The sequence below is a fragment of the Musa acuminata genome, chromosome BXJ2-1 (genome assembly GCF_036884655.1).
Source record: "Musa acuminata AAA Group cultivar baxijiao chromosome BXJ2-1, Cavendish_Baxijiao_AAA, whole genome shotgun sequence".
Classification (NCBI taxonomy): Eukaryota; Viridiplantae; Streptophyta; class Magnoliopsida; order Zingiberales; family Musaceae; genus Musa; species Musa acuminata.
The window spans coordinates 26775614-26791018 of record NC_088338.1 but is presented as its reverse complement, the minus strand read 5'-3'; the positions used below and the strand labels follow the sequence as shown (position 1 = coordinate 26791018).

Below are 15405 nucleotides of genomic sequence, written 5' to 3'. Positions count from 1 at the left end.
GTCGCGGTCGGCGCATCAACGTCCAGAGCCTCTTGCCCGTCACGAAACCGTCGGCGCTTTCACGAACGTTCACGAAATCCCTATTGCAAGCTCTCTCCGAGCCCTAGCCCAACGACTGCGTATCGGTCACGGCAAGCGCGCGTCGAAACCATCGGCACTTTCTAGAACGATCTCGGAATCGCCATTGCGACCCCAATCCGGAAAGCTCTCTCCGAGCCCCACGATACTGACAGCGTAGAGGTCACGGCAAATTTCGAGCCCCAAAACAATCGTCTCGGAGGTCTACGGGAGATGTTTCGTATCTCGGGACGCAAAAAGGAGTGAAACACAAGGACTTCCCAGGGGGTCACCCATCCTAGTACTACTCTCTCCAAAGTCGGCGCTTAACTTCGAAGTTCTGTTGGGATCCGGTGCTTTAGTGCTGGCATTATCACACCCGTTTCGCGTGCTTCGTCTCTCGCCTATGTGCACTTCGCGGCCGGCGCATCATCGTCCGGAGCCTCTTGCCCGTCACGAAACCGTCGGCACTTTCTCGAACGTTCACGAAATCCCTATTGGAAGCTCTCTCCGAGCCATAGCCCAACGACTGCGTATCGGTCACGGCAAGCGCGCGTCGAAACCATCGGCACTTTCGAGAACGATCTCGGAATCGCCATTGCGATCCCAATCCGGAAAGCTCTCTCCGAGCCCCACGATACTGACTGCGTAGCGGTCACAGCAAATGCCGAGCCCCAAAACAATCGTCTCGAAGGTCTACGGGAGATGTTTCGTATCTCGGGATGCAAAAAGGATACGAGGACTTCCCAGGGGGTCACCCATCCTAGTACTACTCTCTCTAAAGCACGCTTAACTTCGGAGTTCTGATTGGATCCGGTGCTTTAGTGCTGGCATTATCGCACCCTTTTTGCGTGCTTCGTCCCTCGCCGATGTGCACGTCGCGGCCGGCGCATCAACGTCCGGAGCCTCACGCCCGTCAAGAAACCGTCGGCGCTTTCTCGAACGTTCACGAAATCCCTATTGCAAGCTCTCTCCGAGCCCTAGCCCAACGACTGCGTATCGGTCACGGCAAGCGCGCGTCGAAACCATCGGCACTTTTTATAACGATCTCGGAATCGCTATTGTGACCCCAATCCGGTAAGCTCTCTCCGAGCCCCACGATACTGACTGCATAGCGGTCACGACAAATTCCGAGCCCCAAAACAATCGTCTCGGAGGTCTACGGGAGATGTTTCGTATCTCGGGACGCAAAAAGGAGTGAAACACAAGGACTTCCCAGGGGGTCACCCATCCTAGTACTACTCTCTCCAAAGTCGGCGCTTAACTTCGAAGTTCTGTTGGGATCCGGTGCTTTAGTGCTGGCATTATCACACCCGTTTCGCGTGCTTCGTCCCTCGCCTATGTGCACTTCGCGGCCGGCGCATCATCGTCCGGAGCCTCTGTTAGGACTCTAGCTTGGAGAGTCCTAATTGAGAGGGACATTCATGTAAAAATGTTAGGACTCTAGCTAGGAGAGTCCTAATTGAGAGGGACATTTTGTTAGGACTCTAGCTAGGAGAGTCCTAATTGTGAGGGGCATTCATGTAGGAGGTTTTTTCTTAGAGAAGAATTAGGAGTTGTAAGGGAATATGAGTCTTGAGTAGGAGTCCTATTGGGAGTTGGTTAGAAGTAAGAGTCTTAAGTAGGAGTCCTATTAGGAGTTAGGGTTTAGAAGCCCTATAAATAGCCATGTATTCCTTCTCTTTTCATAAGCAATAGATGAAACTTTTCTGCAGCCTTTGAGCAGCACTTGGAGGGAGGAACCCCTATAGAGTTCCAAGGAGGCCGATCCCCTAAAGAGATCAACCCCAAGTTTAGAATCTGCAAGGGTTCTAACAGCCTCTTGCCCGTCACGAAACCGTCGGCACTTTCTCGAACGTTCACGAAATCCCTATTGGAAGCTCTCTCCGAGCCATAGCCCAACGACTGTGTATCGGTCACGGCAAGCGCGCGTCGAAACCATCGGCACTTTCTAGAACGATCTCGGAATCGCCATTGCGATCCCAATCCGGAAAGCTCTCTCCGAGCCCCACGATACTGACTGCGTAGCGGTCACGGCAAATTCCGAGCCCCAAAACAATCGTCTCGGAGGTCTACGGGAGATGTTTCGTATCTCGGGATGCAAAAAGGACACGAGGACTTCCCAGGGGGTCACCCATCCTAGTACTACTCTCTCTAAAGCACGCTTAACTTCGGAGTTCTGATTGGATCCGGTGCTTTAGTGCTGGCATTATCGCACCCTTTTTGCGTGCTTCGTCCCTCGCCGATGTGTACGTCGCGGCCGGCGCATCAACGTCCGGAGCCTCACGCCCGTCACGAAACCGTCGGCGCTTTCTCGAACGTTCACGAAATCCCTATTGCAAGCTCTCTCCGAGCCCTAGCCCAACGACTGCGTATCGGTCACGGCAAGCGCGCGTCGAAACCATCGGCACTTTCTATAACGATCTCGGAATCGCTATTGCGACCCCAATCCGGTAAGCTCTCTCCGAGCCCCACGATACTGACTGCATATCGGTCACGACAAATTCTGAGCCCCAAAACAATCGTCTCGGAGGTCTACGGGAGATGTTTCGTATCTCGAGACGCAAAAAGGAGTGAAACACAAGGACTTCCCAGGGGGTCACCCATCCTAGTACTACTCTCTCCAAAGTCGGCGCTTAACTTCGAAGTTCTGTTGGGATCCGGTGCTTTAGTGCTGGCATTATCACACCCGTTTCGCGTGCTTCGTCCCTCGCCTATGTGCTCTTCGCGGCCGGCGCATCATCATCCGGAGCCTCTTGCCCGTCACGAAACCGTCGGCACTTTCTCGAACGTTCACGAAATCCCTATTGGAAGCTCTCTCCGAGCCATAGCCCAACGACTGCGTATCGGTCACGGCAAGCGCGCGTCGAAACCATCGGCACTTTCTAGAACGATCTCGGAATCGCCATTGCGATCCCAATCCGGAAAGCTCTCTCCGAGCCCCACGATACTGACTGCGTAGCGGTCACGGCAAATTCCGAGCCCCAAAACAATCGTCTCGGAGGTCTACGGGAGATGTTTCGTATCTCGGGATGCAAAAAGGACACGAGGACTTCCCAGGGGGTCACCCATCCTAGTACTACTCTCTCTAAAGCACGCTTAACTTCGGAGTTCTGATTGGATCCGGTGCTTTAGTGCTGGCATTTTCGCACCCTTTTTGCGTGCTTCGTCCCTCGCCGATGTGCACGTCGCGGCCGGCGCATCAACGTCCGGAGCCTCACGCCCGTCACGAAACCGTCGGCGCTTTCTCGAACGTTCACGAAATCCCTATTGCAAGCTCTCTCCGAGCCCTAGCCCAACGACTGCGTATCGGTCACGGCAAGCGCGCGTCGAAACCATCGGCACTTTCTATAACGATCTCGGAATCGCTATTGTGACCCCAATCCGTTAAGCTCTCTCCGAGCCCCACGATACTGACTGCATAGCGGTCACGGCAAATTCTGAGCCCCAAAACAATCGTCTCGGAGGTCTACGGGAGATGTTTCGTATCTCGGGACGCAAAAAGGAGTGAAACACGAGGACTTCCCAGGGGGTCACCTATCCTAGTATTACTCTCTCCAAAGTCGGCGCTTAACTTCGGAGTTCTGTTGGGATCCGGTGCTTTAGTGCTGGCATTATCACACCCGTTTCGCGTGCTTCGTCCCTCGCCTATGTGCACTTCGCGGCCGGCGCATCAACGTACGGAGCCTCTTCCCCGTCACAAAACTGTCGGCGCTTTCTCGAACGTTCACGAAATCCCTATTGCAAGCTCTCTCCGAGCCCTAGCCCAACGACTGCGTATCGGTCACGGCAAGCGCGCGTCGAAACAATCGGCACTTTCTAGAACGATCTCAGAATCGCTATTGTGACCCCAATCCGGAAAGCTCTCTCCGAGCCCCACGATACTGACAGCGTAGCGGTCACGGCAAATTCCGAGCCCCAAAACAATCGTCTCGGAGGTCTACGGGAGATGTTTCGTATCTCGGGACGCAATAAGGAGTGAAACACGAGGACTTCCCAAGGGGTCACCCATCCTAGTACTACTCTCTGCAAAGTCGGCGCTTAACTTCGGAGTTCTGTTGGGATCCGGTGCTTTAGTGCTGGCATTATCACACCCGTTTCGCGTGCTTCGTCCCTCGCCTATGTGCACGTCGCGGCCGGCGCATCAACGTACGGAGCCTCTTGCCTGTCAAGAAACCGTCGGCGCTTTCTCAAACGTTCACGAAATCCCTATTAGAAGCTCTCTCTGAGCCCTAGCCCAACGACTGCGTATCGATCACGGCATGCGCGCGTCGAAACCATCGGCACTTTCTAGAACGATCTCGGAATCGCTATTGTGACCCAAATCCAGAAAGCTCTCTCCGAGCCCCACGATACTGACTGCGTAGCGGTCACGGTAAATTCCGAGCCCCAAAACAGTCGTCTCGGAGGTCTACGGGAGATGTTTCGTATCTCGGGACGCAAAAAGGAGTGCAACACGAGGACTTCCCAGGGGTTCACCCATCCTAGAACTACTCTCTCTAAATCACGCTTAACTTCGGAGTTCTGATGGGATCCGGTGCTTTAGTGCTGGCATTATCGCACCCTTTTCGCGTGCTTTGTCCCTCGCCGATGTGCACGTCGCTGCCGGCGTATCATCGTCCGGAGCCTCTTGCCCGTCACGAAACCGTCGGCACTTTCTCGAACGTTCACGAAATCCCTAGTGCAAGCTCTCTCCGAGCCCTAGCCCAACGATTGCGTATCGGTCACGGCAAGCGCGCGTCGAAACCATCGACACTTTCTCGAACTATCTCGGAATCCTATTGCGACCCCAATCCGGAAAGCTCTCTCCGAGCCCCACGATACTGACAGCGTAGCGGTCACGGCAAATTCCGAGGCCCAAAACAATCGTCTCGGAGGTCTACGGGAGATATTTCGTATCTCGGGACGCAAAAAGAAGTGAAACAAGAGGACTTCCCAGGGGGTCACCCATCCTAGTACTACTCTCTCCAAAGTCGGCGCTTAACTTCGGAGTTCTGTTGGGATCCGGTGCTTTAGTGCTGGCATTATCACACCCGTTTCGCGTGCTTCGTCCCTCGCCAATGTGCACTTCGCGGCCGGCGTATCAACGTACGGAGCCTCTTGCCCGTCACAAAAACGTCGGCGCTTTCTCGAACGTTCACGAAATCCCTATTGCAAGCTCTCTCCGAGCCCTAGCCCAACGACTGCGTATCGGTCACGGCAAGCGCGCGTCGAAACTATCGGCACTTTCTAGAACAATCTCGGAATCGCTATAGTGACCCCAATCCTAGTACTACTCTCTCCAAAGTGCACTTCGCGTGCTTCGTCCCTCGCCTATGTGCACTTCGCGGCCGGCGTATCAACGTACGGAGCCTCTTGCCCGTCACGAAACCGTCGGCGCTTTCACGAACGTTCACGAAATCCCTATTGCAAGCTCTCTCCGAGCCGTAGACCAACGACTGCGTATCGGTCACGTTAAGCGCGAGTCGAAACCATCGGCACTTTCTAGAACGATCTCAGAATCGCTATTGCGACCCCAATCCGGAAAGCTCTCTCCGAGCCCCACGATACTGACAGCGTAGCGGTCATGGCAAATTCCGAGCCCCAAAACAATCGTCTCGGAGGTCTACGAGAGATATTTCGTATCTCGGGACGCAAAAAGAAGTGAAACACGAGGACTTCCCAGGGGGTCACCCATCCTAGTACTACTCTCTCCAAAGTTGGCGCTTAACTTCGGAGTTCTGTTGGGATCCGGTGCTTTAGTGCTGGCATTATCACACCCGTTTCGCGTGCTTCGTCCCTCGCCTATGTACACTTCGCGGCCGGCGTATCAACGTACAGAGCCTCTTGCCCGTCACAAAAACGTCGGAGCATTCTCGAACGTTCATGAAATCCCTATTGCAAGCTCTCTCCGAGCCCTAGCCCAACGACTGCGTATCGGTCACGGCAAGCGCGCGTCGAAACTATCGGCACTTTCTAGAAAAATCTCGGAATCGCTATTGTGACCCCAATCCGGAAAGCTCTCTCCGAGCCCCACGATACTGACAGCGTAGCGGTCACGGCAAATTCCGAGCCCCAAAACAATCGTCTCGAAGGTCTACGGGAGATGTGTTAGAACCCTTGCAGATTCTAAACTTGGGGTTGATCTCTTTAGGGGATCGGCCTCCTTGGAACTCTATAGGGGTTCCTCCCTCCAAGTTGCTACTCAAAGGCTGCAGATAAGATTCATCTATTGCTTATGAAAAGAGAAGGAATACATGACTATTTATAGGGCTTCTAAACCCTAACTCCTAATAGGACTCCTACTTAAGACTCTTACTTCTAACCAACTCCTAATAGGACTCATACTCAAGACTCCTATTCCCTTACAACTCCTAATTCTTCTCTAAGAAAAAACCTCCTACATGAATGCCCTCTCAATTAGGACTCTCCTAGCTAGGGTCCTAATAGAATGTCCCTCTCAATTAGGACTCTCTTAGCTAGAGTCCTAACAGTTTTACATGAATATCCCTCTCAATTAGGACTCTCCAAGCTAGAGTCCTAACAGACCCGCCCTCTTCAAATCAGCCTTGTCCTCGAGGCTGATGATTCATGAATTCTGGAAATTTGATCTTCATGTCGTCATAGTTCTCCCAAGTGGCATCTTCTATTGGTAGGTTCGCCCACTGTAGTAGCACTTCATTAGTGGGTCGTCGTCGTCGAGTCACGATCCGTCGATCAATAATGGCACTTGGCTGGGTCTGGAGTTCTCTTTGGGTAGTCATATTTGGTGGATGGCTTTGGGCTGTCTCCAAGCACCTATTTAAAACTTCTGTCTGGCTGTTGGTTTGTGGGTGATATGTCGTACTCCTTTTCAATTTAGTACCCTGCATATGGAATAACTTTGTCCAAAATCTGCTCTTGAAGATGCAAGTAGAATTTGTCACAAGCATAATGCGTCCCTTATAGCATAATTCTTTTGAGTCCCGATTGTAATGAGCCACGGAGCTTGGTGCTTCCTCCAAATTTTTTTTTTTTTTTTACTAGTCTCCGAATCTTCCTGCCATTCCGTCTTAATATCCTCAAGGAAGTCACTGGTTGGAAGTAAAACGACCGAAAATTCAGCTTGCTCGAGTAGCTGCGAAAGCGCATCTGCAACAACATTCTCTTTCCACATTTTGTAAGTTATTTCATAATCAAATCCAAGAAGTTTTGTTACCCATTTTTGCTGCTTGGGGGAAGATATCTTCTGCTCCAAGAGATATTTTAGGCTTTTATGGTCGGTCTTGATTTGAAAGTATCGCCTGATCAAGTACAATCTCCACCTCGTTGCTGCGCGCATAATGGCGAGCATCTCCTTATCATATGTTGACTTATTTTGATAGGAGGGAGATAATGCCTTGCTAGTGTATGCGAGTGGTCGACCATCTTGCATGAGAATGACTCCAATTCTGACTCCAGATGTGTCGGCCTCAATAATGAAGGGTCGGTTGAAATCTGGTAGTGTTAGCACCGGTGTCGTCGTCATGGCTGCCTTAAGTTTGTCGAAGGCAGCGGAGGCTCTGTCCAACCATTGGAAGACATCTTTTTCTAGTAAGGAAGTAAGTGGTGCACTGATCTTTCCATAGTTTTTCACGAATTTGCGGTAGTAGCCTGTTAAACCCAGAAAGCCATGTAGCAATTTTATGTTTCTCGAGGTCGGCCAGTTTTGTATTGCTCCAATTTTGAAGGGGTCCACTGCCACACCTTCCTCTGATATGATATGCTCAAGATATTCCACCTTTTGTTGCAGAAAGCAAAAATTCATGGTTGTTGTGTGTTCAAAAGGTGGTTTTCCGTATGTCTTCTTCGCATGCTCGTATTTGATGATACCCGGATCAAAGATCCAGCTTTGTAAAGATTTGTGCTCCCTTTCATCTAGCAATTCATCTACTATTGGAGTAAAGTATTTGTCCTTGATGATTATGCCATTGAGAGCTCGGTAATCAACACATATTCGCCTTGTTCCGTCCTTCTTGCGTACAAGTAGCACCGGCGAAGAGTAGAGGTTGCAACTTGGCCGAATAACTCCTGTTTTGAGCATCTCTTTTATAATCCTTTCTATTTCATCCTTCTGGAGATGTGGATACTGATATGGCTGAGCATTTGCTGAAGATTTGCCTGGAAGAATCATTATACAATGATCATGCCGACAGGTAAGAGGTAGGTTGCGCGGTTCGTCAAATATATTTGAAAATTCAGCAAGCAAAGGAAGTAGATTTGGATCTTCAAATTCTATTGGCTCTCCCTTAGTTTGCTGCTCAAGTTGTACCAAAAAGCCGCTGCATGCTTTATGCAAAACATTCTCCATTTGTTGTGTGCAAATCGTTGTTATGTCGCCCCCATGTTTCCCGTGCAATGTCACCTGTTTCTCTTTACTGTAAAATTTCATAATTAGTTTCATAAAATTCCAGGAAATATCACCTAATGTCGTCAACCATTTAATTCTGAGCATGGCCTCATGATTGTTAAGAGGGAGAAGGAAGAAATCTGCAATTATCTCTTGGTCCTGTAGCAATAGTTTCTCCTGCAATTGCCTATGATCACAATTCAAAATCCGTCTGTCGGTGACCTTAACATCAAACCTGCAGTGATTCTCGATAGGTAATGATATCCGAACAGCAAGCTTACTATTTAGGAAGTGTTAGAACCCTTGCAGATTCTAAACTTGGGGTTGATCTCTTTAGGGGATCGGCCTCCTTGGAACTCTATAGGGGTTCCTCCCTCCAAGTTGCTGTTCAAAGGCTGCAGAAAAGATTCATCTATTGCTTATCAAAAGAGGATGAATACATAGCTATTTATAGGGTTTCTAAACCCTAACTCCTAATAGGACTCCTACTCAAGAGTCCTACTCAAGACTCCTAATAGGACTCCTACTCAAGAGTCCTACTCAATTAAGACTCCTACTCAAGACTCCTAATAGGACTCCTACTCAAGACTCCTATTCCCTTACAACTCCTAATTCTTCTCTAAGAAAAAACCTCCTACATGAATGTCCCTCTTAATTAGGACTCTCCTAGCTAGAGTCCTAACAGAATGTCCCTCTCAATTAGGACTCTCCTAGCTAAAGTTCTAACAGTTTTACATGAATGCCCCTCTCAATTAGGACTCTCATAGCTAGAGTCCTAACAAACCCGCCCTCTTCAAATCAGCCTTGTCCTCGAGGCTGACGATTCATGAATTTTGGGAATTTGATCTTCAAGTCATCATAGTTCTCCAAAGTGGCATCTTCTGTTAGTAGGTTTGCCCACTGTATTAGCAATTCAGTAGTGGATCGTCGTCGTCGAATCATAATCCGTCGATCAATAATGGCACTTGGCTGAGTCTGAAGTCCTCCTTGGGTAGTCATATTTGGTGGGTGGCTTTGGTCTATCTCCAAGCACCTATTTACAACTTCTGTCTGGCCGTCGGTTTGTGAGTGATGCCATTCCATCTTAATATCCTCAAGGAAGTCGCTGGTCGGAAGTGAAATGGCCAAAACTTCAGCTTGCTCGGGTAGTTGCGAAAGCGCATCTGCAAGAACATTCTCTTTCCCCATTTTGTAAGTGATTTCATAATCAAATCCAAGAAGTTTTGTTACCCAGTTTTGCTGCTCAGGGGATGATATCTTTCGTTCCAAAAAGTACTTGAGGCTTTTATGGTCGGTTTTAATTTGAAATCGTCGACCAATCAAGTAGGGTCTCCACCTCGTTGCTGCGCGCACAATAGCGAGCATCTCCTTATCATATGTTGACTTATTTTGATGGGAGGGAGATAATGCCTTGCTAGTGTATGCGAGTGGTCGACCATCTTGCATGAGAATTGCTCCAATTCCGACTCCAGATGCGTCGGCCTCAATAATGAAGGGTCGGTTGAAATCTGGTAGTGTTAGCACCGGCATCATCGTCATGGTTGCCTTAAGTTTGTCGAAGGCAACAGAGGCTCTATTCGACCATTGGAAGACATCTTTTTTCAGAAAGGAAGTAAGTGGTGCACTGATCTCTCCATAGTTTTTCACGAACTTGCAGTAGTAGCCTGTTAAACCGAGAAAGCCATGTAGCAATTTTATGTTCCTCGGGGTTAGCCAGTTTTGCATTGCTCCAATTTTGAAGGGGTCTACTACCACACCTTCCTCTGATATGATATGCCCAAGATATTCCACCTTCTTTTGAAGAAAGCAAAAATTCATAGTGGTTGTTGTGTATTCGAAAGGCGATTTTCGGTATGTCTTCTTCGCATACTCGTATTTGATGATACCCGGATCAAAGGTCCAGCTTTGTAAAGATTTGTGCTCCCTGTCATCTACTATTGGAATAGGGTATTTATCCTTGATGGTAATGCCATTGAGAGCTCGGTAATCAATGCATATTCGCCATGTTCCATCCTTCTTGTGTACAAGTAGCACCAGTGAAGAGTAGGGGCTGCAACTTGGCCGAATAACTCCTGTTTCGAGCATCTCTTTTATAATCCTTTTTATTTCATCCTTCTGGAGATGTGGATACTGATATGGCTGAGTATTTACTGGAGATTTGCTTGGAAGAATCATTAAACAATGATCATGCCGATGGGTAAGAGGTAGATTGCACGGTTCCATAAATATATCTGAAAATTCAGCAAGCAAAGGAAGTAGGTTTGAATCATTAAATTCTATTAGCTCTCCCTTTGTTTGCTGCTCAAGTTGTACCAAGAATCCGCTGCATGCTTTATGCAAAACCTTCTCCATTTGTTGTGTGCAAATCATCGTTACGTCGCCCCCACGTTTCCCGTGCAGTATCACCTGTTTCTCTTTACTGCAAAATTTCATAATTAGTTGTATAAAATTCCAAGAAACATCACCTAATGTCATCAACCATTCAATTTTGAGCATGGTCTTATGATCATCAAGAGGGAGAAGGAAGAATTCTGCAATTATCTCTTGGTCCTGCAGCAATAGTTTCTCCTGCGGGCGCCTACGATCACACTTCAAAATCCGTCTGTCGGTGACCTTAACATCAAACCTGCTGCAATTCTCAATAGGTAAGTTCATATGGACGGCAACCTTACTGTTTAGGAAGTTATTAGTGCTGCCCGTGTCGATGAGAACAGTGATCGATTGTTGTTTGAGAAGGCCTCCAACTTTCATCGTTTGCGGGTTTGAGTAGCCAGCTAGTGTATGTACTGTAACTTCGGTCGGTTGTGGCTCTTCTTCTGCATCTTCTTCTTCATATTCAAGGCTCTCTTTTGGATGTTTAATAACCTCTTCTTCTATCGGTTCAATCATAAGAAGTCCCCCTTTACTACAGCGATGCTCATGGCTCCACGGCTCGTCACAATGCCAACATAACCCCTTCGCATATCGCTCCCGAAGCTCTTCTCTTGTTAGCCTCTTTGGTGTAGGGACTCGGTCGACAGTAGGGGGGGCTAAGGACTTCAATATTACTGGTTGAGGAGCAACCCTAGTCCTCCGAGCTTCATGGTTCAATTGCTCCTCTTGATGTCGTGCGAAAGAGATGGCTGCCATAAGCGTGTACGGTTGTCGCGCTTTAACTTCTCCTCGGATCTCCGGCTTCAAGCCCTCAATGAAGGTCCTCAATAGCTGTTTTTGAGACCAATCAAGAGTTTGATTAGATAACCTTTCAAACCTGGTTTGGTACTCCTGAATGGTGGAGGTTTGTCGGATCTTTGCTAGTTGTCCGTCAATATTCTTGTAATCGGTTGGTCTGAAGCGGATCAGCAGTCCTTCTTTGAATTGTTGCCATGAAAAGACTCCATAAGTATGTTCAAACCAGTCAAACCACTGTATAGCATCCCCTTCAAGATGTATAGCTGCAATTTTCACCATAGATGCATCCGTAGTTTTATGGTACCGAAAATATCGCTCCGCGCGCGAGATCCAACCAATTGGGTCTCCTTCTTCCCATCTAGGGAATTCCACTCTCATGCATGAATAGTTGGGGTTGGTCATAGAGCTTCCCCTCTCTTGGAAGTCATATATTTGGGCTTGGTGTGATTGGGCAAAGCTCTCTCCTTGATGTGATTTCTTCGGGCTTAGTGGTCGGCCCAATCTGAGTTCGGTAAAGAGCATCCGAATCTTATCCTCCATTCGTGCCTCCAAGGCTTCGAATTTAGCATTGATTGCCTCCTTAGATACCATAGTATATATCTTTAAATCTGTGATGTTAAGATCTCTCTTTTGTTGTTGGGTTAAAGGCATGTATAGGTTGAGAGAAGTGATGGTCGAAAGGGTTGGTGGATTGGTGGATGTAGGCTGCGGTTTAGGCTTGTTTTGTTGCTGTTTTGGGTGCAGTTTGAGGGTGTGGTTTGGTAGAGTTTTAGGGCTATGGATGAAAGGTTTGGATCTGTGGTAGATGGTAGCAAAGGTTTGATAGAAATTAGTGGAAGTTTGCTACAGAATTGTATTGTCTTGTAAGAGCAGAATTGTCGTCGAAGAAACAGCGGTTTCTCGACGAAATTTCCACCAAAAACTTGAGAGATTTGAGGAGGGAATTGATAGAAAAATCACAGTTTATATGATAGCAAGGATGTCCAATTTGATCAAGAAAATTTTGGCAGGAACAGCAAGAAAATTGACGCAAGTTGCGATAGCAGAAATCTCGTCGAAAAATTTCAGCGGTCTACGACGAAAATTTGCAGCAACCCAAAATCGTTTTTAGAGATGAATTCTTTAGTAGATCAATCTTAGATGGAAGCCAAGATGATCTATGAAGTGTATAAGAAATTTCATTCAAAAAAGATTGCAAATAGATGGGTTAAGGCAACAATATGCGGCTGAAATTTTCTACAGCATAGATTTTCAAGTGTAGCAGATTGGACGTAAAAGATCAGTGGTTTATATTGAGAATTTTTCGACGAAACTAAATGGAAATCCACTGTTAGGAAGTTTCAAAGCAATCATAAAAATTTCGTAGAGATTTGGACAGAAAAAACATAGTATCAAGATCAAACAAATAGTGCTATGCGGCTGAAATTTTACGGTGCAGATTTTCAAGTATAGCAGATTAGACGTAAAAGATCAACGGTTTATATTGAGAATTTTTTGACAAAACCAAAGGAAAATCTGCTATTAGGAAGTGTCAAAGCTGTCATAAAAATTTCATAGAGATTTGGATAGAAAAATTATAGTAGCAAGATCAAACAATCTATGCTATGCGATTGGAATTTTGCAATGTATCTTTCGTCGTAGAGATGAAAACTTTGCGACGAAAAGTTTATGCAGCAATTTTGGAACAATTTTTTTTTTTGGATTTTCGAATAAGATAACTAAATTGCAGCAGCAGTAAGGTAAGAAACCAGAACCTGTTGCAATTCACGGGGAGATCAAAGGATGATCTGCGGTGGTGGAGATGACGATGGAATTTGGTGACGATCTTTTAAGCAATTGTGGGAATTGCTTTGGGCGGCTGTGGAGGGCTGATGGATGGCTATGGAAGGGCAGCGAGACGCCAAGAACGCTGCTCTGATACCAGGTGTTAGAACCCTTGCAGATTCTAAACTTGGGGTTGATCTCTTTAGGGGATCGGCCTCCTTGGAACTCTATAGGGGTTCCTCCCTCCAAGTTGCTGCTCAAAGGCTGCAGAAAAGATTCATCTATTGCTTATCAAAAGAGGATGAATACATAGCTATTTATAGGGTTTCTAAACCCTAACTCCTAATAGGACTCCTACTCAAGAGTCCTACTCAAGACTCCTAATAGGACTCCTACTCAAGAGTCCTACTCAATTAAGACTCCTACTCAAGACTCCTATTCCCTTACAACTCCTAATTCTTCTCTAAGAAAAAACCTCCTACATGAATGTCCCTCTTAATTAGGACTCTCCTAGCTAGAGTCCTAACAGAATGTCCCTCTCAATTAGGACTCTCCTAGCTAAAGTTCTAACAGTTTTACATGAATGTCCCTCTCAATTAGGGCTCTCCTAGCTAGAGTCCTAACAGGAAGTTAGTAGTACTGCCCGTGTCGATGAGAACAGTGATTGGTTGTTGTTTGAGAAGGCCTCCAATTTTCATCGTTTGCGGGTTTGAGTAGCTAACTAGTGTATGTACCGTAACTTCGGTCAGTTGTGGCTCTTCTTCTGCATCTTCTTCTTCATGTTCAAAGCTCTCTTTTGGATGTTCAATGACCTCTTCTTCTATCGGTTCAATTATAAGAAGTCCTCCTTTACTACAGCGATGCTCACGGCTCCACGGCTCGTCACAATGCCAACATAACCCCTTCGCATATCGCTCCCGAAGCTCTTCTCCTGTTAACCTCTTTGGTGCAGGGACTTGGTCGACAGTAGGGGGGGCTGAGGGCTTCAATATTACTGGTTGAGGAGTGACCCTAGTCCTCCGAGCTTCATGGTTCAATTGCTCCTCTTGATGTCGTGCGAAAGAGATGGCTGCCATAAGCGTGTACGGTTGTCGCGATTTAACTTCTCCTCGGATCTCCGGCTTCAAGCCCTCAATGAAGGTCCTCAATAGCTGTTTTTGAGACCAATCATGATTTTGATTAGATAACCTTTCAAACCTGGTTTGGTACTCCTGAATGGTGGAGGTTTGTCGGATCTTTGCTAGTTGTTCGTCAATATTCTCGTAATCGGTTGGTCTGAAGCGAATCAGCAGTTCTTCTTTGAATTGTCGCTATGAAAGGACTTCATAAGTATGTTCAAACCAGTCAAACCACTGAATAGCATCCCCTTCAAGATGTATAGCTGCAATTTTTACCATAGATACATCCGCGATTTTGTGGTACCGAAAATATCGCTCCGCGTGCGAAATCCAACCAATCGGGTCTCCTTCTTCCCATCTAGGGAAGTCCACTCTCATGCATGGATAGTTGAGGTTGGTCATAGAGCTTCCCCTCTCTTGGAAGTCATCTCTTCGGGCTTGGTGTGATTGGGCAAAGCTCTCTCCTTGATATGATTTCTTCGGGCTTAGTGGTCGGCCCAATCTGAGTTCGGTAAAGAGCGTCCGAATCTTATCCTCCATTCGCGCCTCCAAGGCTTCGAATTTAGCATTGATTGCCTCCTTAGATGCCATAGTATATGGCCCCAAATCAATGATGTTAAGATCTCTCTTTTACTGTTGGGTTAAAGGCATGTATAGGTTGAGAGAAGTGATGGTCGAAACTGTTGGTGGATTGGTGGATGTAGGCTACGGTTTAGGCTTGTTTTGTGGCTGTTTTGGGTGCAGTTTGAGGGTGTGGTTTGGTAGAGTTTTAGGGCTGTGGATGAAAGTTTTGGATCTGTGGTAGATGGTAGCAAAGGTTTGACAGAAATCCGTGGAAGTTGCAGCAAGTATGTGCTGTCTTGTAAGAGTAGAATTGTCGTCGAAGAAACAACGGTTTCTCGACGTAATTTCCACCAAAAACTTAAGAGAATTGAGGAGGGAATTGAT

At 47.3% G+C, this 15405-nt stretch overlaps 11 pseudogenes; all 11 read right to left on the bottom strand.

Annotated features, from left to right (window-relative positions):
• Positions 1–317: 317 nt before the first annotated feature.
• Positions 318–438, bottom strand: LOC135599231 (5S ribosomal RNA; annotated as a pseudogene).
• A 338-nt stretch (positions 439–776) lies between these two features.
• Positions 777–901, bottom strand: LOC135603476 (5S ribosomal RNA; annotated as a pseudogene).
• Positions 902–1251: 350 nt separating this feature from the next.
• Positions 1252–1372, bottom strand: LOC135599230 (5S ribosomal RNA; annotated as a pseudogene).
• Positions 1373–2152: 780 nt separating this feature from the next.
• On the bottom strand, positions 2153–2277 carry LOC135603477 (5S ribosomal RNA; annotated as a pseudogene).
• Positions 2278–2627: 350 nt separating this feature from the next.
• On the bottom strand, positions 2628–2748 carry LOC135599229 (5S ribosomal RNA; annotated as a pseudogene).
• Positions 2749–3086: 338 nt separating this feature from the next.
• On the bottom strand, positions 3087–3211 carry LOC135602961 (5S ribosomal RNA; annotated as a pseudogene).
• Positions 3212–3561: 350 nt separating this feature from the next.
• Positions 3562–3682, bottom strand: LOC135599417 (5S ribosomal RNA; annotated as a pseudogene).
• A 350-nt stretch (positions 3683–4032) lies between these two features.
• On the bottom strand, positions 4033–4153 carry LOC135599269 (5S ribosomal RNA; annotated as a pseudogene).
• A 350-nt stretch (positions 4154–4503) lies between these two features.
• On the bottom strand, positions 4504–4622 carry LOC135603534 (5S ribosomal RNA; annotated as a pseudogene).
• A 349-nt stretch (positions 4623–4971) lies between these two features.
• LOC135604128 (5S ribosomal RNA) lies at positions 4972–5092 on the bottom strand (annotated as a pseudogene).
• Positions 5093–5697: 605 nt separating this feature from the next.
• LOC135604530 (5S ribosomal RNA) lies at positions 5698–5818 on the bottom strand (annotated as a pseudogene).
• Between the last annotated feature and the right edge of the window lie 9587 nt (positions 5819–15405).